General features: G+C 46.0%; 1 long non-coding RNA gene across 1 annotated transcript; it reads left to right on the top strand.

Annotated features, from left to right (window-relative positions):
- Positions 1-6,941: 6,941 nt before the first annotated feature.
- LOC110295461 lies at positions 6,942-14,791 on the top strand. The gene is made up of 4 exons (XR_002378070.1): positions 6,942-6,993; positions 12,967-13,028; positions 13,608-13,733; positions 14,514-14,791. It is a non-coding gene; the product is annotated as an uncharacterized LOC110295461 (long non-coding RNA).
- The last annotated feature ends 7,255 nt before the right edge of the window (positions 14,792-22,046 follow it).

Here is a 22,046-nt window from a genome sequence, read left to right as displayed (position 1 = left end):
GTGTGTGTGTGTGTGTGTGTGTGTGTGTGTGTGTGTGTATCTTTCATTTGGGAACATAAACCATTGAGGAGGGAAGCAATCCCATGTAGATTAAAAATATTAATACTATATATGAGAAACATAAGGATGTGACTCACTCTTGTGAACTTTTAACACTTGTAAGTTCAAGAGTAAGCATATTGAGACTGTCGTCTTGGGGGGGGGGGAATCTATCCTAGCTCACTAGAGGATAAGAAATATGTGAAAGAGAATTGACCCCCAGACACTCACACATGTGTACATACACACACACCATACATAATTACACATCAATATAAACACACACCAAAAACCTCCACCCACACACAACCTCACTCCCACAGCACCTCCACTCTGACATGTACACACACACACACACCAGCATACCCTACACCTACATTCATATATGTACATATATCCCAGAAATATGCATATACACACACCATGCATACCTCTTACTACCCAACCCTCCCACTCTCTCCTCAACGTCTGTACATGCATTGCCCCCTTATCTCCCCCTACACACACACTACAATACTCTCTCACCTCACACACACATACTCAAATATCCACATGCACACCCATACATCAGCCCTCAGCCAGAACCAACTATTGATGATGACTCTCAGTCTCAGTGGGTAAGGTGGCAATAGCCAATGTACCAACCCTAAGCACACAGGAGATGGTTAGGAGAAAGAACTCTACAGAAGATTGAGAAATAAGAATCATTACCACCATTGTGCTGATTGTCTCCCAACCCGGGCATATAGGAGTTATACCATATACATTCTAGAGACAGCAACACGACACTAGGCGTTCACTGTGGGTAGCTTCTGCTGTGGCTTCTCTGTAATCATCAAAAGAAGTTATCTTATGCTCAGACTTCTGTGCACTTGTTGGTATTTGTGTTGCTGTGACCAGATACCTGACAAGAAACAGGTAAAGGAAGGAAGAAGGGGGTGGGGAGAGGAAGGGAGGGAGAGAGCAAGGGAAAGAAGGAAGGAAGGGTTCATTTTGGCTCATAGTCTGAAGGGGCAGGGCCCATCATAGAGGGGAAGATATGGCAGCAGGGCTCTCTGTCAGCAGGAGAGTAGAGCTAGGGGCTCTTGGCCTCCTTACCTGTTAGAGGAACAGGAAGCAGAGACCCAACAGGAAGGTAAGTCATGTTATACAACCTCAAGGCCCACCTCCAGTGGCCAACCTCCCTCACTGAGGCTCCACCTCTTAAAGGGTCCATAACCTTCCAGAACAGTACTACCAACTGAAGACCAGATGTTCAAATACATCAATCCACAGAGGATGTTTCACAATCAAATTGCAACAGCCTGTTATCAAATGTTTGAGGGAAGGAAAAAAGAAATGACTTGCGTAGGCTTAGATTTTTCAAAACCTTTTTTAATAAGGGTTCTTAAATGTGTCAACCTCCCTTCTAGCCCACCAATCAAAGGTAGGGGAGAAAGATGGTTAATAGGACAAGGAGGATGTGGACCTGTTTAGAAGTAGTTCTTCGGGGTGATTTCAATCATTCATTGTCAGGATTTCAGCAGTTCACTTCAAAACATCAAACACAAATCTGTAGCAGTGGCTCGATCCAGAAGAAACTTCAAGGCCCTGCCAAATCAGCACAATTCTGCAGAAGTGGTAAGAAGCAGCCAGAATACCACAAGAAGCTCTTTGGCTCATTTTTCTCTACAGAGTCACAAGTGAACCAATGCAAGAGCATCATTCACTGTCTGCTGGATTCTACTTAAACTCTTTCCAAACATCACGAGTCCTCTCACGAGTCTGCTTTCTCACGAGTCTGCTTCAGCAAAACATCTTCTCATAAGAGAGAATCCAGAAAAACACCACAGGACACAAATGTATCTCCAAAGAAATTAGAAATCCCCACTTCAGACATACAATAGTATCATGAAGTGGGAGGAAAGGGGTTCTTATGGGGAAAACATTGGATGTTTCTCTTATTGGGGCAAAGTGCTTAGGACTCAGGTAATTCCCTAAGTTCAAAGTTGTACTACAGAAACCCTGATTAGAATGTAAGTCTCCCAGGTAGTCTTAATAAGACTGGGAAAAAAGATTAGCTAGCATTCTGGAGAGATTCTTCTGAGAAGATCTGGGTTCCTATCATGAGAGTTGAGTGGGCACAGACCCTGCCTAAACTAATTAGATTTTTGTAGCACATGTGGTAAATAATTAAGAAGTAACAAGTTTTGTTGTTTTGTTGTTGTTGCTACTGTTATTGTAAAAATCCTGACTTTTGATCCTCAACAGTTGGTAAAATTTAAAGGTGAGACCTCAGACACCCCATATACAACTGGAAACAATACTCAAGTTGAAACCACTGTAGGGACTGGCTGGGTGCCATTGAAACAAATTCCTAACTGGGACTTCTTTGGGGTTGAATCTTGTAATCCGTCTGATAGAGGATATTAACCATCACTGTGTTCTTGGCTTTTGATTGGGTTTAGGTCAGCTGGAGTTGAGGGTTTTTTTGTTTTTGGTTTTTTTGTTTGTTTGTTTTTTGTTTTGTTTTGTTTTTCAGTTGTTCACAGTATTCAGAAGCTTTTCTTAGGCTGCGGCCAGATAGTAATTGTTAGTTAGCGTGGTTCCCTACAGAGCTCCTCGGCAGTAAAATACAGAGCTCCCACCAGAGCTGCAGAGGCATAAAAATGAAAGCAGAGTTTATTAACTTGCTGAGCCTGGAAGTGCAAGCCATAAAGGTAACTGACATGAGATACTGGTCCATTCGCCATGCTTACAACAAAATAGCTGAGATAGGATAACATAACATAAAGAAGGCGTTTACTCAGCTTACACTTTCAGAGGGCAAAAGTGTGAACAGTGTGGGGTGGCTTTGGAAAGGCCCCTTCACTCCCTGCCTGCACTGCACCGTGAAAAATGGCTTCATGGCAGGAGAATGTGTTTGGGGGAGGGGTGTCGCTTGGTGAGACAGGAAGCTAGAGAAGCCAGGGAGGAATCCACCTTGCTCTTTTAAAATAAACCTCTTCCAATTACAAACCTGGGTCCTTTACTTGATAGCTACTTAATCCTCTCCCAGGGCAGCACCCACAAGCTCCCAGCTCTTGGGAGTTCCCGTCACCTCTCAAAACTGCTAAACTGAAGACCAAGTTTCCCACACATGAGCCTTCGGGGAATAGGTCATATTCAAACTACAGCAACGGGATAGATGGAGGCTTTTAATCTAGAAAGAGGCTAAGACTACACTAGACTAAGAGTAAAGGTTTGGACATGAGCCCTCTAGAGACGGCCCAGGGAAACTTTGTTCATTGGTTAGGATATGGTTGATAGCTGGTCGCACCGAAGTTTGATGTGTGTGTGACTGGTCTGCTTTCAGCTGCTCAGAAGCCTGTTGGCATGAAACACATCCACTTTGAGATCGGAGGCAAGCAGAGCTGAAAGTGGGAATTATTAACTTCTTAAAATTTAATTAATTAATTTGTTTATTACAGATTCCAGTCTCTATGTGCTGGGATTACAGTTACAAGCCACCACACCCAGCGTGAAACTCCACGCAGGACAAGTAAATGCTGGCAAATGTACAATGTGTCTCAGGTGGCCCTCCATATCTACAGGGCATGGACTCAGGAATTATAGCCAATGACAAAATCTGAGGGTGCTCAAGTCTGTTGTATAGAATAGCATGGTGCCTGCATGTAACCTGTGTAGAGTTTGAGTCATTTCTAGATGGCTTGTAATGTCAATATGAGAATGCTCCCTCGTCACTGGACCGTGCTCCCTAAACAGTCACTGGACTGTGCTCCCTAAACAGTTGTTAAACTGTGCTCTTCAAGAAAAGTGATGAAAAAAATCAAAGTCTGTCTATGTTCAGGACAATTTTTTTCCAAGTATTTTCCATCTGCAGCTGGCTGAGTCACGGGCCTGAAAGCAGTGGGTACTAAGAGGTAAGTCTGTGTGAACGCAGCTCTGCGGCTCAGCTGGCTTCCACTGTTCTGCCCTGGTTCTGCCTGGCATCTGCCCTTCTTCCTGAATTCTACTTGACTTGGTTACTGGTCTGTTGCTGTGATGAAACACAATAAAAGATGAGTTAACTGGGGGCTTGCTTACAGTTGCAGGGGATGAGTCCATGATCATCATGGGGGGAAGCATGGTGGCAGGCAGGCAGGCAGGCAGGTGGGCAGGCAGGCAGGGTGCTGTGGCAATAGCTAAGAGCTCACATCCTAACCCACAGGCAACAGGCAGAGGTGGGGAGTTGGGTGAGACCAAACCTGACATGAGCTTCTGAAACTTCAAAGCCCACCCCCGGTGACACACCTCCTTCCAAAAGGCCACACCTCCTAATCCTTCCCAAACAGTTCCACCAACTGAGAGCCAAGCATTCAAACATATGAGCCTATGGGGTCTGTTCTCATTCAAACCATTGCACTTCTTTTCCAATACAAGAACACAGCTCACCATTAAAATGTGGACTAGTCTGAGAAAAGCAGGCCAAGCGCATGCTGTGAACTCCAGTTTGAGAAACTAGTGGAAGCAATTAAAGCACTTGCCTGCTGACTGAATTCTTGATAGGTTTCCGGGATAATAGACAAAGGTGCACAGCGCTTCTCAGGGTATACGAGCAAGAAGGGAGAGGGCTGCCGTAGAGGTGGAAGGAAAAGAACACAGTAGAGAAGAACAAGAAGGAGCAAAAGAAAACTAGTTTGAGGGGCAAGAAATAGGACCAAGAGCAACTGACTGAGCAGGAGGAGGGAGGGGCTTGAAAACGGGAAGGAGCACCGCTGCGCAGGAGGGCAGCACAGGAGGGCCGCAGAGAGTAGCAGTTTGATTTGCAGGGTATGGGCAGGAGGTGTTGGTGATTGAAATAACAGGAGTTCTGGGGTCCTGCCAAGGTTCTCTTCTGCCAAATCAGAAGCTAAATAACCTGACACATCCCCCCCTCCCTCCGTGGATTGTCTCCCCAGAATGCTGTCAAACCTGCCCGGGCATTTCTGGGCATTTGGATGATAAGGCCAGCATGCCTCCCCCGCCCCCAACACCAGCTTCCTAACAGTGAGCACATGCAAACGGTTTCCATCAATGAGACATTCCATGAGTCCCCTCAGAGTATCCCCAGAGCAGGTAACACAGAGGTGGCACAAGGTCAAATGGAAATGAGAAACCCGCCATTTGCTATGTAGAGTAGAGCATTGGCTATGGAACAAGGACAGTCGCCCCTTTTCACAAATAATCCAATGTCTTTCAACACCACTGGTGAATATTTGCTGGGGTACCTGGAGCCCTCCCCGTGCATTCAGAATCATGAGAGAACTGCAAACTCTCAGAGACATCTAGTTATGTGGCTCTCCCCTTGGAGGGCATTGCAGCCAGAAGAGGGTTGGCTAATTCAATGCCACACTGCCCCCCAGCAGAAGGCTCCTGATGCCCCAAACAACATTCATTTCCCTGCGCCCTGACACATTCTCCTTGCTTATCCCCCACACTGCTCTTCTGTATCTTGAGCACATCCCTTGCTACCTAAGAGTGGACTCAATGGACTGCCACACACAACAGAAGTGTGGGCATTGGTGGTTTAAGCTGTAAGGACGGCAGTCAAAGTTTCTGTAAGGACAGTGATAGTTTCTGTACTAGAGGGATGGAGGGAGACATTCCCAAGGTTTGTGCTAATGCTCAGTAGCACAAATAAGACATCCCCATCTTTTCAGCCTTCCTTTATCCAGTGTATACGGAACTTTCATCCTTGAACCCATAAGTCCATGGTGACAGGATGGCTTCAGGCCTCAGCATCATACAGTCACTCCAGTGTCCTCAGAGAAAAGAAAGGGAGAAACGATAGGGGGTGGGGGATTTTGGTTCCATCAGGAAAATGTTTCCCCAGAAATAAGATTTTACTTTACAGCTGGGCATGGTGGCACACACCTTTAATCCCAGCACTTGGGAGGCAGAGGCAGGCGGATTTCTGAGTTCAAGGCCAGCCTGGTCTACAAAGTGAGTTCCAGGACAGCCAGGGCTACAGAGAAACCCTGTCTTGAAAAAAAAAAAAAAAAAAAAAAGATTTTACTTTACATCTTACTGCCCTAATTAGTTCCAGGGTCGCCTCTAGCTGCAAGGAAGTCTGAGAAAGAAGGTGTCTGGCAATAGGGTAATGAAATGGACTTGACTGGGTTAAATGAATGGCAACCCATGGACAGCATTAACTATTTCAGAAGATAGAAGAAAGGGTTAAGGCGGCAGGACATTTGACACGTGTCACAAACACCCTCTAAAACTCAGTGGCTTAAATCCACACTCACTGTCTCCCTCAGGTCAGACGGTCACTGAGGCTCTGCTCAGCTCAGCTGTGGCTCACTGGAATGCCCAAACCGATGTACGTTCTGCTCCACATGCCTTTCTGTGGAATGATTCCTGTGAAGAGATGAACAAATGTCTGTTCACTCCAGATAGGGAACCCATGACAGACCAAACAGATATCACCAAAGTTCAACTTAGCAAACCAATGCATTTTACTGGGCTGCTTATAGGACTCAGAGTGAGCGGTTACTTAGAAAAGCAAAAATGTTTCACAGACAGCTCCATCACCAAAGCCCACCCCAACACAGGTTGACAGCTCACAAAGCAGGGAACCTGAAGCTCACTGCACTGCCTACAGCCATCTTGACAGGTTGGAGAGTGTTCTTTCCAAGTGGCTCAGCTGATCTGAATCTCTTCTAGGGAGCTCAGCTGGTCTGCAAGTTCCTCTCTGTACTCTCAGGAAGGAAAGGGGTGGGGCCTGGTGATTCTGGTCAGTTTCAGGAACTTCCTGAAGCTATTATGAGTTGTTTATTTCCTGTCTTAAAGAGCTTCCCTGCAAGATAGAGGGTGCCACTTGCCCTAGAACATCCTGCTGTTTTATCTCCCTGTAAACAAACTTTCTTTAAATACCCTGTTTTTTCCCTTCCCTTTTTTGCAGACATCCTATATCTTCAAGATGGAAGGAAACTACAACATAGCACCTTGAAGGTGAGGGTGAAGGACACCATTCCCAGGGCCTAGGACAATGATCTAGTGTAAGAATGCAAGAAGAATCCCGCCCTCAACCACAGTGAGGACCTGTGCTTCAGTTATATTGCATTGGCCTGCCATGTGGTCCCCAAAAGTCAAGGCTGAGGAAGGAGGTGAATTCTCCGGGCACAGGGTGGATGCAGGGAAAAGTGAAACCCTGCCAGCTTACTCTCCCCAACTCTTCCCCTTCTGCCCCTCCCAGCATCCTCCAAGGTTCCTGTCCTCCACTTTCCTGTTGCTGCCTTCTTGATCCCAGACCAGCCTCCATATCTCTATCCCTCATGTCTGAGCTCACTGCGGGGTGTGCAGAAATCTCGGTATAAAGCCAAGCACTGTGACATGTCCAGAACTCCCCTCCACATTGCCAGCCCCAGGCACATGGCTCTGTCCCCATGAGGTGCAGGAGACATAGGGATGATCTGTGACCTGAAACCTCACAGTCTGGAATCTTGGTCTGGCTGTAGTTGTACAGGGGATGCAAATGGCCACAGGGACTTTTCAGAATCCAGTCCAGCCCCTGCCTGCCTACATGGCCTGAGCATCTGCCTTTTCCTCCTGAGAAGTCTCACCTGGCCGAGTGGTGGTGGCACATGCCTTTAATCCCAGCACTTGGGAGGCAGAGGCAGGCAGATTTCTGAGGCCAGCCTGGTCTACAGAGTGGGTTCCAGGACAGCCAGAGCTACACAGAGAAACCCTGTCTCCAAAAAAAAAAAAAAAAAAAAAGGAAGTCTTACCTGTACCTTCTGCCCAACAATTGGCCCCCGGCCTTCTTTTTTTTTGGGGGGGGGGTTAAGACAGGGTTTCTCTGTGTAGCCCTGGCTGTCCTGGAACTCACTCTGTAGACCAGGTTGGCCTCGAACTCAGAAATCCGCCTGCCTCTACCTTCTGAGTGCTGGGATTAAAGGTGTGTGCCACCACTGCCCGGCTGTCCCTGGCCTTCTTTACTGACAAACCAAGAACTAATTGGGGAACAGGACCTTAGCATCAGGACCACCTCCTTCACGCATGCACACAAGCATGCATGTGTGCATGCCCTAGTGTTTCACTTGACATTCTTAGTAAAATGCCCTGGGTCTGAGCCAACCACAGAGATGATGCATCCCTAGTCATTTCTTCCCTCCTTTTTACTTCAGTTCTTGCTATAACCTCACTGTTATGAAATATAATGCAGCAAGGGGGTACCTGATGGTCCCTTGCCAAGGTCTACCCCTGTGAAATTATGTCATATAACAGATCTAGTATAAAAGAGAAGGACCTGGAAAGGGGGTAGAGGCAGATGAGTAGACATGTAGACAGATAGACAGAAGCAAAGCCATGAGGACAGAGAAGAGGATGGGGCACAGAGAAGGACAGAAAGGGGATTGGAGAGAGAGTGTGCTGGAGTGTCAGGCAGTCATTTTATATGCAGTCCATACCTAGTGTACCTCCTGGGGTTGTCAGGTGATGATGTAAGCCATTGGTAGGTCCCTAGGAGGAGCCTAGTAGAATCACCAGTAAGCTAACACTCATACTCACAGCTACCCAAGGGAACAAGGCCTTCAAAAGCTTTGATCACAAGCTCACATCTCAGGCTTGCCGCTCCCACACAGAATGGACCCAGCACTCTAGACAACACACTTGCAATTTTTTTTCCTTTGGTGGCAAGGGATGGTCTTTGATGTGAATGTGTCAGGGTCTCTGGCTTTTGAGAGCTCTTAAGTAAAAGGAGAAAGACATCGGAGAAATGAAATGGTCTCTCTCCAGTCAGAGGCAGGGGACCTGGATTTCAGGCCCAGCTCCCCACTCCATCCCACCCCATACCTTCATCCTCATCAACATATGAACTGGGAAAGAGAGAAAGAGTCTCACCAGCCACAGCTGATGGGCTGGCTGTGTGAGCAAGGCCTGTGCTGCCCAGCTGGTTTGCTGCACAGTTGTTTAGAGCCAGGAAGCACCCAACAGCACACCTGTCCTTGCCTTAATCACTTCTCCTTATGGAGGGAGTGTGTCTGTGACTCCATGGCTTTAGAGCAGCAGTTCTCAACCTGAGGGTCATGATCCCTTTGGGGGTCAAATGACCCTTTCACAGAGGACACGTATCAGGTATCTCACATACCAAATATTTATATCGCAATTCATAACAGTAGCAAAATTACAGTTATGAAGCAGCAATGAAAATCATTTCATGGGGGCTGGAGAGATGGCTCCGTGGTTAAGAGCACTCAATGCTCTTCTGAAGGTCCTGAGTTCAAATCCCAGCAACCACATGGTGGCTCACAACCATCTGTCATAAGAAAGGATGCCCTCTTCTAGTGTGTCTGAAAACAGCTACAGTGTACTTATATATAATAAATAAACCTTTAAGGAAAGAAGGAAGGAAAGAAAGAAAGAAAGAAAGAAAGAAAGAAAGAAAGAAAGAAAGAAAGAAAGAAAGAAAGAAAGAAAGGAAGGAAGAAAGGAAGAAAGGAAGGAAGAAAGGAAGAAAGAAAGAAAGAAAGAAAGAAAGAAAGAAAGAAAGAAAGAAAGAAAGAAAGGAAGAAAGGAAGGAAGGAAGAAGGAAGGAAAGAAAGAAAACCATTTCATGGTTGGGGGCCCCTACAACATGAGGAACTTTTTTAAGGGGTCGCAGCCTTAGGAAGGTTGAGAACCACTGGCTTAAAGGATCGTGGTTATGAGATGGTTTTTTTTAGCAAACAGGAGAACAACTCAGTAGTCTTTTTTTTTTTTTTGAGACCTGGAACCATTCTGAGACATGGTAGAAGCTCAAAGACAGTCAGGATCTTCTTTGTGGGGTCTAATATGGAATAACTGGATGGAAAATTCAACACATCAGCAAGAGTGCAAAGGGCTAAATCGCACTTTACCCCAGATTCCTGAGTTAAAAACCTAACCCCCCGGGTCTGGAGATACGGCTAAATCACTACAAAGTGTTTGCCATGCACGCATGAGGACCAGAGTTCAGATACCCAGGTAGTGCAAGCCTACAACTTCAGCGATGGGAAAGCAGATACAGAATGGGCTGGCCAGCCCATCTGTCTGAACTGGCATATTCCAGCTTCGGTGCAGACAGAGGAAGGCACCCAGCACAGAATATTGACCTGGATATGTGGATGCAGCTGAGTGTGTGTGTGTGTGTGCATGTATGTGCTCGCGTGCGCGCGCGCGCGCGCGCGCGCGCGCGCGCACACACACACACCAACCTTTAATCCTTTAACCTGGAGATGGGGCCTTACCACTGAATAAGTATAAGACACCAGGAAGGTTTGCTTTGGTCTCCACGTGAGGCCTCAGTATGAGGGTAACTATCTGAAAGCCAGGAAAAACAAAACAAAACAAAATCAACAACAACAAAAAACGAAACAAAACCGCTGGGCAGTGGTGGCACACGCCTTTAATCCCAGCACTCGGGAGGCAGAGGCAGGTGGATTTCTGAGTTCGAGGCCAGCCTGGTCTACAAAGTGAGTTCCAGGTCAGCCAGGGCTACACAGAGAAACCCTGTCTCGAAAAACCAAAACCAAAACCAAAACAAACAAACAAACAAAAAAAAACACTCGGAGAAATCCCAATGTGGTAGGCTAGACCTGTAATCCTAGTATTTAAAAGGCGAAAGCAGGAAGATCATGATTTTGAAGCCCGCCTGGCCTATCTGGTAAGACTCTGTCTCAAATAAAACAAAACAGGAAAAAAGAAAAGAAGAAAAAATATCTTCACCCTTGAGCGTGTAATTATTAAAAAAAAAAAAAACAAACAAACAAAAAACCAATCCATGTTATGGCCGGCTAAACTCCAGCACTGCGGTCTCCCCTCCCCCATGAGGAGCCCCAAGCAGTGGTCTGCCCAGGTTGCAGATTCAAACACTTCTTGTACTTCCCAAGCCATCCGCCCCTGCTAGCCCCATAAAATGAAAACCCCAGAGGTTTGTAATTTACCAGCCAGATTTATAACATTAAATCTCCAACCTCCAATATGGCCACAAAAAGAATTCAACAATTGATTAGATTAGACAAATTGCCCTACATTATTCTATTGCCCTTCTAAGAGATCCATAGCTACCTGTGGCTATTTCAGGCCACGTGGTTCTAGCTCATCATCTCTGGCTTCAGGTACCATCTTGGCTCTCTCATCTCTGTCTGTCTCTCCTCCCTCTCCACCCCACCCCCTTTCTCTCCCTCCCCCACTCAAACTTTCAGCCCCGCCTTCTTTTTCACTGCCCAATCACAGGCTCTAGCCTTAACTGACTAATTAAGATTTCACCTGACCTCACCTGCAGATAGTAATCCATAACAACCCTAATTCAAAGGGCAGAGAATAAGAAACAAAGACAGGAGAAAGAAGATGAAGGGGAAAGGAACAAGGGAAAGGAGGCAGGGATGTTTACCCAGGAGGGACAAAGGACTGCCTCTGGACAGAGAGGAGACAGACATGGCCTGAGGCAGTTTAATCAAGGGAAAGGGGGAAACTCTTGTGTTAGGATGAGTTGTTTAATTTTAACTGGGCATGTTCATTAGGTGACCCAAAGGGGGCTTCTGATTGCTGGACTTTAATACTTTGATAGCTGGACCTTGGTGGTCAGCCTCAGGAGAAGGAAGTGGCCATATAAGGGAATAGATCTTGGTGGCTAGCTTTTAGAATGTGATCTAATGTGTGTTTTTTAGCAAGGCAGAGGGAATTGGGGAGAAGGACAAGGCCTGTCGGAGCCATGTTAGGGGCCTACTAGAACCCCTTTAGAGGCAGGCGGTGGAATTCAGTTTACTAGTCAGCATTATGTAAAATAAAACTGTGGTCGATTATCCAGATGCACCCAATGTAATTACTGAGGGAGGAAGAGGAGAAGTCGAACTTGTACAAAGTGATACGCATCTTTTCTAAGAACTGAAGAGGAGCCAAGGCATGGGGGGCAGACTCTGGAATAGAACCCTACCCACATTTGGGGTTAGCTTCATGAGACCCTTCCCAGACTTCCAAGACCCCAACCCACCGCCCACGTATCCCCAACCCCCACCCCAACCTGGAACTGTGAGCCGTTGAATTTTGTTTACATTGTAAACTGATTTGCTATCAGTGTCTGGTGGTGCACCTGGGAGAACCATAGAAACCACACAATGAGTGGCCTTCACCCAGACAGCCTGTACCATTCCACGCCCCACCCTTAAAGGACTTCCTGAGAACAACACAGAAGACAAACTGTGTTAGCCATTCCTTCTAGGGTTAACTGGGGAAATTTAATCTCTTTCCCTCTCGTTTCATTAGATGACTCAGATGGGGTCACTCCAGGCTAATGCTCTTTTGGCCAAAATAAGGTTATCATTGAAAAAGACAGCAAATGCCTAGATGCCCTGTGGGCAGTTTTGAGAGCAAATCTTACTTCATAGTGATTTTTGTTTCTGTAGTAATTATAGCATAAGGCAACTAGGAAAGGCTGGGACACCCCTTTCCATTGTCCCTTGTCCCTCTTCCTGGGCCAGCATCCTGTCTCTCTTGCTCTGTACTGAGATCCCAAGATGCCTTTATTTTACCTACGTCTCCGACATCGATCATGGATTCTGCTCTCAGCCTTAGCTGCTCCTGCTCTGTCATATCTTTGTCTCAGCCAGTCAGAAAACAAAGGTGTAGATCATGGACTTCTCCAGGAGAGAAAGGTCACCACCTGACACGAAAGGATTGTCCCCAAATCTGTTCAATACCTGCTCCTGTGCAGCAAAAAGAGCCAAGAGAAAGAAGAACTGGGATTTCATTTTAGTTGCGTCTTGTGGTCAGCCAGCTGGCCAAAGCTATCTTCCTATCTGTCGGTGTGTGCATGTGTAAGGGCCATTTATGAATGGCTCTGCTCGCTCCTCTTGAGTGGGAGAGACAGGATGATGGATTCAATGTGTTCTTTCTCGCTAGTAACATTTATTGATGTTCTTGGCACTTGATAACACTATTTTACTTATTCCTTACAACCTATAACAGACACAGAACTGAAGCTGAAGTTTAAAGGAAAGAGGTGATTTGTACATAAAAGCACTTGGAAGGTAGGTAGTGCCTGAAGAATGCCACCCCCCCTCACCCCATATTGTGTCCTGACCTACATATTCTCTCTGTCTCTCTGTCTCTCTCTCCTCTCAAACACACACATACACACATGCATATCTATACACACAAAACATGCACACACACACATGCAGATATGCACTCATATACACTTGGTTAGTAAATAGCAAAGTCAAGCTTCATATTAAGACCTATCAATTCCAAGTCTATTCACTTTGGGTGATAGCACACCTGGTGCATTATGCATGACATCTAAGGAAAATAAATAAATAAATAAATAAATTATATGGCCCCCAGCATCTTGCACTTGTTATAGTATTGAGGCCAGTCTGCTCAGTATATACTCATTTGAACTATATAAAACTGCCGTTTTGGGACTCGGGCAAGTAAGAGCAGGACCTTTGTGGTTTAACTGTCTGAATTCCAGTTTTTCCTTTGCTGCTTGCTCACTGTGTGATCTTGGGATAGTCGCTTAACCTCAGAGCCTTTGTCTTTTCGTCTATAAGTAGGGGTACTATTGTAGAAGGCTATCCTCTGAGCCAAATTGCTACCATCTTCAGGAATTCTGCTGGGCCTGCTCGCAGAAGATCATCGGAGCCTGTTGACTTATAGAATGGAGGGCTGGAGCGGACCACGGGACCTCTCCATGACTATCCAACCAGTTGCATACACTTCTGCCTAACTGTGTATGGACTAGTGGGAAGGGCTAAAGGACATAAGTGTGGGAGGATGAGGAGGCGACCCACCCAGCCATGGGGAACCCCTATTCCTGCTGGTGCAGACTCTCCAGTGCAGCTACTTTCAAGTCACCCATGCCCCTGACCCTAACCCCTAACCCATTACTCTGTAACTGAGCCCAAGAAACTCATCGGTTCACAGGCTGAACTCTAGTGAGTCCTGCCTCAGTTGGTCTCTGGGATCTCAGAAAGAATGGCAGATGTTGTTTCTGTCTCCCCTAGAGAAAGAATTTTAACAACACAGGGTTAAAGGACTCTGAATTTGTAAGTCACTAACTAGATTGTGTGACATCAATACCTCCTAACAAATGTTAGCTATTGGCATCACGATAGCATGATCTAATTCTATGGCTGGGGAGTGGTGGTGGGCAGCTGAGAATGGGGTCCCGGTAGCAGAGAACAAGGCGGGAAGGTGGAGGCACAAGCATGACAGAGCTCATAGGACACAGCTGTTTATCATAATGTCCTAGGCCTTTCAGTTCCCATCATCAAGGGATGCCATAGAGCAAGGCTGAACAGTTTCCTTAAGAGCCCCGCCTTTCCCACCTGTAAAAAAACAAACAAATGTCTGAGCTGAACAAGGTAGCTGTGGGAAGAGCAGGCAGAAATCCAAGAATAACTGGGTTCTCGTTCAAGTCGCGGAAAAAGCTGGATGCCCTGGGAGCTGGGATTAGGAAGCACTGTACATATGAGGGCTACCACCCCATTTACCATTTGTACTCACCACAGGAAGCCGCATGTGCATCCACTTCCTGTGGCTCCCTTAACCGCGTGCCACAGTCTGAGCAGCCTAAGAGGACAGTTCCACCGGACAGGTGTCAGAGTGACAAGGTCAGAGGGGCACACTCCATGGCAGCTCCAGTAAGGACACTCCTCACCTCTCCTCAATCCCGACAGTGGCTGGCGCTGCGCATGCGCCTGTGGCTCCATCACCTCTTCCTACTAGGGCCCCCGTCATTGGATCAACAGCCCCTTTAATCACACTCAGCCTCATCTTCATTAAATGCATCTGCCAAGGTGTTGTTGTTGTTGTTTTACAAATAAAGTCATGTGCTTTTATTTGTTTTGCCATTGAGATTTAACCAACTGTAATTATGCAGACTCAAGAGGAACAAGGTCATGTTAGAATTGGAGTGTCCAATATAAAATTATTTAATCACACTAGTTAGCAAATCCATCTCCTCGTGTATGTATTGTTTGAGACAACATTTGAAATTTTAAATTCTTCACAGTTTTAAAGGGGAAGCAGTTCATCATTATTAACTATAATCACCATGTTGGGCAGTAGATCTCAAAACTCAGTCTTATTTTATGTCTATATATGTTTTGGTATATATATGGAAGTTTACCTGCATGTATGTATGTCTGTATATTATATACATGCAATTCCAGTGGAGGCCAAAAGAGAATGCCGGATTTCCCGGGCTGGTTTGTATCCAGCATCTTTCCCTCTTGAACTTTAAACTGGGTGTGCTCCAGGATGAACTTACCCCTAAAGTAACTATCATATATAAACATATGGTTGCCTAAACAACATCTCGAGCGCGCGCGCCTTTGTCAGGAGCCAAGGGCATTGTTTTGGAAGTAGCTCCTTACCTTACGGGTCAGTCTTTCTCTGCTCTTAGGTTTCTTGGCTACCACCAAGGTGCCCTGAGTTACCTTTCTGTATCTCCATACGCCCTGGCATCTGGCAACCACCATTCTACTCTCTGAATCTGGGAATTCGATTGCTTTAGTTTCTACATATAAGTGTGTCTTAGTCAGGGCTTTACATGACCAAGGCAGCTCTTATAAGGACAGCATTTAATTGAGGCTGGCTAACAGGTTCAGAGGTTCAGTCCAGTATCAAGTCAGGAACATGGCAGTATCCAAGCAGGCATGGTGCAGGCAAAGCTGAGAGTTCTACATCTTCATCTGAAGGCAGACAGGAGAAGACTGGCTTCTGGGCATCTAGGACAAGGCCATGCCCATGCTCACAGTGATATACCTACTCCAGTAAGGCCACACCTACTCCAGCAAGGCCACACCTCCTAATAGTGCCACTCCCAGAACACACTTAGCAGGGTGTTCTCCAAGTTCATTCATGTTATTGCAGATGACGGAATTCCCCTCATTTGTAGGTGAACAGTATTCCACTGTGTTACTATATAATGCTTTCTTTTTATCCATCCCCTCTGCTCATCGGGGGTCTATCAGTGCTTCAGTGGACTTCAGTCTGCAGAGGGATACCATTAAATCCAACACAAACAACAAATACATAAAAAACAGTAAGGGCTTCCAGCTGCTACCTGACCCTCCTACAATTCAGGCCTCCACTGAGAGGGGACAGGATGTCATGGGCAGGAAGATGGAGAAACCCTAGAATGCAAACAGAATCATCAATAACATGGCTATGATGAGGGAAAAGGTGGAACAGTCATCAATGAAACCTATGTCCAAGCAAACAAAGTGCACCCTGATTCCAGAGAAAGAGGGTAAGACTGCTGGAGGGACCAGACATGAGAAGCTAATTATGGTAGTACTTCATACAAGGTTGGCCACCCCTTCAGTCTCTCCTCCATTCCTCTGTAAGCAAATGCCAGGCACTGAAGCAGGAACACCAAACAGAACAATTGCTGCCTGGACCATGTTCAGCCCTGTCTCTGTGGCCTTACTTCCTAGCTGGGGATAGGGAGGAGGGCTGTGGGGAAGGTAAGTGGGGGGCTGTGGGGGAGGGGAGGTAAGAAGAGAGTGAAAAACAAAGAATCCCAACAAAGCCCGCAACCTAAAGTGCAAATGTAAAAATATGCATGAGAGGGGCTGGAGAGATGGCTCAGAGGTAAAGATCACTAACTACTCTTGCAAAGGACATGGGTTTGATTCCCAGCACCCATGTGGTGGCTCACAACCATCTGCGACTTCAATCTCAGGGGATCTAGTGCCCTCTTCTGGCCTCCACCAGCACTGCATGCAAATGGTGCACAGACACTCATATGCAAAATAAAAATAAATAAATAAACAAACAAACAAACATTAGACCCATAAGTCTGTGGGACTTGAGCCTAAGCTCCACAAAAGTGGGGCAATTAGACTAAGCCACTTGCAGAGTTTACATAAGAAATTCCATTCTCTCTGAACCAGAAGCTGCTCCTCCTTCAAGATCACTTGTGGTGCTCTGTCTATGCATTTCTCATCCCCACAGCAGGCCATCACTTTATCTCTGACTGTTCCCCTAGCAAATTCTGAAGGCGTGTGGAGCCCAGAGTGAGCAAGCTGGTTTTACCTAGGAAGACCATCTGTGTTTCCTATTAATTAATTTATTTACTTCATATCCTGATCGGAGATTCCCCTCCCTCTTCTCCTCCCAGTCCCTCCCTTGGACTTCCCATCCTCCATGTCCTTTTCCTTTTCTCCTCAGAGAAGGGGAGACCGCCCATGGCGATCAACCTGCCCTGGCATATAAAGTTGTAATAAGACCGAGGACCTCTTGGAAGAGCATTTTTTATAAAAGATGTTTGACAACCAAGGAAATGTCAGCAGAGGTGATGTCACTCTCCAGCAGAGGTGATGTCACTCTCCAGCAGAGGTGATGTCACTCTCCAGCAGAGGTGATGTCACTCTCCAGCAGAGGTGATGTCATTCTCCAGAAGTGATGTCATTCTCTAGCAGAAGCTTCAGATTCTACAACCTGTCGCATTCTTTTCTCCCTCTCTCCTAGTGATCACTCGTGTCAAGTGGTGGCTGTCTTCATCAGCCTGGGTCCAGAGAGAGGAGGTGTGGAGTACAGCTCTCATATGACCCATCACATACAAGTTACATTTACTGGTATGCTGGTGTCTGAGTCAGGGTTACTATTGCTGTGATGACCAAAATGACTTAGGGAGGAAAGGTTTTTTTTACTTATGCTTGCACATCACTGCTCATCATCAAAGCAAGTCAGGATTGGAACTCAAACAGAACAGGAACCTGGAGGCAGGAGCTGACGCAGAGGCCATGGAGGGGTGCTACTTACTGGCCTGCTCCTCATGGCACCCTGATTCCAGAGAAAGAGGGTAAGACTGCTGGAGGGACCAGACATGAGAAGCTAATTATGGTAGCACTTCATACAAGGTTGGCCACCCCTTCAGTCTCTCCTCCATTCCTCTGTAAGCAAACGCCAGGCACTGAAGCAGGAACACCAAACAGAACAATTGCTGCCTGGACCATGTTCAGCCCTGTCTCTGTGGCCTTACTTCCTAGCTTTCTTATAGAACCCAGGACCACCAGCACTGGTATGGCCCCACCTACCTTAGGCTAGGCCTTCCCCTACAAATCACTAATTAAGAAAATATCATTCAGGTTTGTCTGCGTATAACCTGATCTTATGGAAGCATTTTCTCCATTAAGGTGCCTTCCACTCGGATGCCTAGAGCTTGTGACGAGCTGACATCAAAGTGGCCAGCTGGCCTGTGCTCCGTAGCTTCAGTCAGAACAAACCTCCCTGCAGCTCTCTCTGGAACAGAATTAGGAAACAGCCCATGCTGTGACTAGTCAACTCTCAGTTCATGCCTCCTGGTTCCTCTGATTCTTGCTGCAAATGCTGAACTAACTCATATGCGACACTTCCTGTCATCCCTAAAGGTTATAAAAAGTCAAATCTTTCCTTTGCCCAAGGATAATTTGCTGGGAGATGTGCTTTGAAAGATGCTCTCTGAAGAGGTCCCTCTGCCTCCCCACCCATTATCTCTTTCACAGCAACCCCACCCCCAATCCAAGTCTTCACATCTAATTACTATACTAATTAGCATACACTAAGTACCTACTAGTACATTATCTAGCCCATCTTCCCTTATGCACAGTTGATTTGGCCTCCATTAGAGCCGGTGGAACAGCTAACTAACGTGTTCTTGCTCTTCTTTGCAGCTTTGTCAGTCTTTCCCTCTTGACCTAGAATGCTAGGGAGGTCAGAGGTCACAGGCTTTATCATCTGTGTACCTTAAGCACACTCATGGTGCTGGCAGAAAGTAGGACAGAGATGATAGCTATAGGTCTGGACAAAGGGTGTCCCAGACAGGTGACAGCAGAGAGGCTTAAAATAAGAATCCTCCAAGTGCCACAGTAATAGGAAGAGAGGTAGCTAGCAAAGAAGAAATAGGAAGAGAAATAGGAGAAATAAGAGACAGAGCTTTGAAAGAACAGCAGAGAGCAAGGAATAAGGAGTAGATGCTGTCCCATGGGAAATGTCACACGTGTCCTGCAGGGTAAGGATCACAGACAGACCTGGGAAGCAGGGGTCACTGCTGACCTTGGAAAGAACCTATAGAGCCCGAACGAACAGTGAGGTCACACAGGCGCAACTTCTTTCCCTCTAAGCTTTCCAAGATCAAGGAAGGAAAGTAGACAATGGAAGAAGAGGGTGGGTTGAGGGAGGTATTGATTCATTGGAAGAGACCTGACGTGGTGTTTGTACAGCCTGAACCAGCCCATGAAGAGATCAGAAAGCAAGGCGCTTGTGTTCAGGGCTACAATCTGCAGCCTTATCTAATTGATCCCATGCTCAGGTGAGCAGTGTCCAAGCTTTGGCCTCCTGTTCCAGGACACTTGAATAAGACAGAGGAAAACGTGCCATTCATCCAGAGACATATCTTTGACTAACCCAGCAAGTCTCAGGTCTGGGAACGCCAACCAGTGGCAACACACACAGGATCTCCTTATTTAAACCCCTCTTGTGTCTCTACCCAATTTTACTAAGAACAACAAAGTTATTGGAACAAAACAGTCCTCTTTTTAAAACCCCTCCTCTGAATCTGTCAGCTCGCTGACAGTCTGGAACGTTCTGGGTGTCTGCGTATGCTGAGGCACTGAAAGCAGTACCTAACCTCTGAAAGCCTGGGGTGAAGCCTGAACTGGCCTCTCTCCCTCAACTGATGAACCTCCGGCCTCTGAGGAAATACTTCAGTCATTTTTCTCCAAACAGCCTAGAATTAGTCATTTCTTCTCGTTTAAGTTGATATACTATTAAAGCAATCTCTTGAGTGGTTACTGAAATTATCCAAATTGCACCAGAAAGAACCACGATCACTCATGATCCGAGTGTCTCTTAGCAACCGAAGAACATCGGCACACTTAAAAATTAGGGTAGAAAAGTGAGGCAACATCTTCCCTTCGAAACTAGTTTTACAATGATCCTTAAAAGCAATCAGTAAATCTCGGTAATGAGCAAGGTAATGGTAACAAGATTAACTTTAATTACATATTTAGACTCTGGGCCCAGGTTCTTAAGCAAGCCTGAGCCAGGGAACGAACAGCAACCCCATATTTCTACTTATTTTTCTGTCACTCCATCCTTCTTCCCAGCATCCTTATCACAGGACATGTTCACAGAACCTACATTTCTTTTTCTTTTTTTTTTTTAAAGATTTATTTATTTATTTTATGTATATGTGTGCACTGTAGCTGTATACATGGGTAAACCATCATGTGGTTGCTGAAAATTGAATTTAGGACCTCTGCTCACAGCGGTCAGCCCTACTCACTCCAGCTCTGTTTTACTCCGACCCCAGCATTTATTTCTTATTATAAATAAGTACACTGTAGCTGTCTTCAGACACACCAGAAGGGGGCATCAGATCTCATTACAGATGGTTGTGAGCCACCATGTAGTTGCTGGGATTTGAACTCAGGACCTTTGGAAGAGCAGTCAGTGCTCTTAACCACTGAGCCATCTCTCTAGCCCAAACCTACTTTTCTTACTGTGTCCAGCACCACTACTGTCCTCTGAATTATTGTGTAGATGCCCCCGGGGGGTGGGGGTGGAGCTCCAGCATGCCCCGATTTCAGAAGGTCATGGCCATCTTGACATAGGTTGGTTAGGGAGCAATTTTGGGGATGGGGTTTATCTCCTCCACCAGCTGTTTTATCAGAGGTACCATTGGTCAAAAGGGAAGAGTTATGTGTGATGGATAAGTAACTTAAAGTCTATGCCTCACCAGTAGGAACTGTGTGCACATTTGTATATAGATATGCTCTGTGCTAGACACTGAACTTGTTCTAGGGAAGCAAGAGTTGGCACATTTTCACTTTGGATTAGTTATATACCAAAGGTTAGAGAACTATGCTAGGAAGTCCTGCACGCCTTCCCTGCCCTCTAGGATAAATAGTATCTTATTCAACACAACAGAAGGTCACAGTCACAAAGTCAACTCTGCTATAGTCATAGAGTGTGCAGACCTCCTCAGTTTAATATGCACAGACAAGACAGAAATTAGAGTTCCTTCTGGACCATCCAGTTAGTTAATGTAGGGACTTGTGGAAGGTGTTAGAAATCATGGTCTTTGTTCGTCTAACTGTGGGACTTGTGGGTGTGAATGGCAGCTCTATCCCCCAAACCCAGAAGTACTGTGCAGTAGAAACAGGATAGCAGCTTAGTGAGCCACACGTTACTCTATATCTTAACATGCGGATGAGAGGATAGAATCAAAGAGAGAAGGATGGTGGTTCCTGTCTCATCCCTAATTACTCTTCTGGTGGGAGCAAACGTCAGATTAGTCATGAAGGATAACTGTGGGTTGTACTGTATGTGATGGCCAGAGTCACAGTTCTGTCTGCAGGATCTGCATTGACAGGACCAACAACTGGCTCCCAAGACCATGCTGAATGCTAATATGCACCCAAGATTGTCTCGATGTGTCACAAATCTTTGTGTGCGTCTATTATATTGATCTCGGCAGGCTAATTGGTCATGGCGAGAAGGTTGTATCAAGTTCCTTTTATGTCTAAAACTACATCTGCATTCCAGATCTCAGGAGAGACTCTCCAAGAACATCTATACCAAAGTTTCTGTGGGTCTAGGGCAGGGAATAGTATGTTGTCTCTCTCTCTCTCTCTCTCTCTCTCTCTCTCTCTCTGTCTCTCTGTCTCTCTCTGTCTCTCTCTGTCTCTCTCTGTCTCTCTCTGTCTCTCTCTGTCTCTCTCTGTCTCTCTCTCTCTCTCTCTNTCTGTCTCTCTCTGTCTCTCTCTCTCTCTCTCTCTCTCTCTCTAAGGAAAAAGCCATGAACTGGGTCAACTTTCTTTAGGGAAGCAAGATTTTATATATACATATATATGAGATTTTTAGTAGTTGTGAGAATACATCAAGAAAGGGTGTCCCAGCAGCTTTAGGCTGTGGTTCAAGCCACCCCAACATTATTTGAATCATATCACAGCAGACTCAATGGTATAGAAGTGTCAGAGGAACCCCAGTACAGTGAACAGCAAGCCCAACACCCAACCCCTCTGCTCCCTGTCCTAAAAGCAGGCCAGTTT

Source organism: Mus caroli, chromosome 5, assembly GCF_900094665.2.
Source record: "Mus caroli chromosome 5, CAROLI_EIJ_v1.1, whole genome shotgun sequence".
NCBI lineage: Eukaryota > Metazoa > Chordata > Mammalia > Rodentia > Muridae > Mus > Mus caroli.
This window is presented reverse-complemented; position numbering and strand designations above follow the sequence as displayed.